Source organism: Apium graveolens, chromosome 9 (assembly GCF_009905375.1).
Source record: "Apium graveolens cultivar Ventura chromosome 9, ASM990537v1, whole genome shotgun sequence".
NCBI classification, from domain to species: Eukaryota; Viridiplantae; Streptophyta; class Magnoliopsida; order Apiales; family Apiaceae; genus Apium; species Apium graveolens.
The window spans coordinates 20,083,030-20,085,137 of NC_133655.1; the positions used below are offsets into that span (position 1 = coordinate 20,083,030).

The following is a 2,108-nucleotide window of genomic DNA, read 5'->3' on the forward strand; positions in this document are numbered from 1 at the left end:
TTTTGAGATTTACATTCAACCCCCCTTCTGTAAATCTCATTGCTAGTCCACTGGGAATAACATAAAACATATTTATTTTGTCAGTATGTACCGACTGAGTTTGATGATCATGTTGGTGCGGTTATTCATAGAAGAATTGATGTTGTTGTTAGCAGAGGTTATGAGATTGTTGGGGAATACCGTCGAAGTGAAAATAGCTTAAGTCATTTGAGTGGTTTGAAGAGTCTATGCAATATGTTACGTGTTGTTGATTTGAATGGCTTCCACATGTTAGTTTTTACTTTCGATGGTCGACGTAAATTTACAGTAACTGCAATTGACACTTCACATATCAAGAGTCACTTGTCTCCAGTTAACGATGCGCCTGGTAATAACTTAACTGTTTATTTCCCTGAATTGTACTATTGCTTTAGTCGGCTGATTAAGTAAATCATTTGGTAGTTTATTTTACTTTGATTTTGACATTTTAGTTGCTGTATTACCTGATTTAAGTGGAGCCCCTGCTTTTCATTTTGTTGTTCAGCCATTTCAGCTTTTACACCATGAACATGGTGTGGTAAGTTATATACATCCAGTGAATAGGTTTATGTAGGATATTGATTTGTATCTTCGACTGTTGAATGTATAATTGAATATACCTTGTTTTTATATTTATTCCAGGATATCCCAGTAGAATTTAAAAAACTTTGCAAGTGCTGGATGAAGACTGATTTTATAAGTGTGTATGTGGGCACTCGTGTTTGGGCGCTTGAAATCCGTCGGAGATGCGACCGGAAGAGAACTACAATTAATAACGGATGGCGCATCTTTAGGGAAGATTTGCAACTTGAGGTTGGTGATACATGTATCTTCAATTGGCGAGATACAAGTATTTGTAATTTAATGTAGTAGTTTTGAAGAATGTGTCCAATAATGAGCCCTAAGTAATTCCTTTAGTAAGGAAATTATGTAACTTTAGTTGTTGATTAGACCCTATTATTGCCTTGTTTTGATGGTTTGTCTTAAACAGTTTGAATTATGTTCAACTTATGGAAGTCCGTTTTGTGTTTAATGTTTTATTCCGTTAATCGTAAGGAATCAAGTTTATCCGAATATTAAAACTCTGGTCATATAACACTTTGTTGATTAATGCTTTCTTCTCTTATAATTTTTTTGTAGTGAACAAAAAGTACATTACACATCCATAGTGCTGATTGGCCATGATGAGTAACCTGTTTATAGGCCAACAAATTTAAATTTTCAAAACACGTAATGAAATTGCAGTATGATACTAAAACGGACACATATAATCCATGCCTTTGAATAATTTTTAACCACAAAAGTAAACATGCACCTCAACTTTGGCAGATTTAATAAAAATTATAGTCATAAACTTAAAGCTGAAACAGGGGAGATCATATAAGCACTGCCTGAAGGGGATTCAAAAATTTGAATCTGATGGAGAGTAGAGAGGAATGAGAGAAACCCCATTGTCAAGAAGTTGTTGCAGGAGGAGAAACAGGGGACTGTTAGGTCACACTTTGAGGTATGTGTGAATTTAAAGTGATTTTGTATGCATAGTGTCCACTGTTAACCCTTCCAATACTTTTCCTTTACACAATTTTTGCTTTTTTCCTTTTGAAAGTTTGAATTTGATTCACCCGTAAAAGTGTATAATTTAATGTCTTGTGGACCATGAAAAATTGAAGACACTAACAGATTCTGATAATTTAAATTTCATATTTTTGGCCATGTATATCTCCTAACATTTTTTGTAATAGGATACTCTGATATGCTCAAATTTGAATAGATTACATTTGAGCAATTAAAAAGATATTATCTTCTTCTCTTTTTGTAAATTGAAGTTTTAAAAATTGAAGAAATAATCCTACATCAGCGCAACAACACTAATATTAATTTTTTGGCCCTTTTTCCTTATTTAACTCAGAAACTTTATTTTGAATATAGACCGCGGTTTAAGTCTGTAGTTTAAAATATAGTACTGAGAATACTTTTTTACATGGTTAATCTATTTGGAAATGTGTTTGGTTGTTCGGCAAGCAAAACACAGGCTACGTTTGCAACTAATAATAGTAGTTGTACATTTAATTGCGGTGCCGTAATTGTTT

General features: G+C 33.2%; 1 long non-coding RNA gene across 1 annotated transcript; it reads left to right on the plus strand.

Moving 5' to 3' along the window:
* The first annotated feature begins 269 nt into the window (after window positions 1–269).
* LOC141683690 (uncharacterized) lies at window positions 270–825 on the plus strand. Its single transcript, XR_012560406.1, has 3 exons — window positions 270–367; window positions 471–556; window positions 661–825. It is a non-coding gene; the product is annotated as an uncharacterized LOC141683690 (long non-coding RNA).
* The last annotated feature ends 1,283 nt before the right edge of the window (window positions 826–2,108 follow it).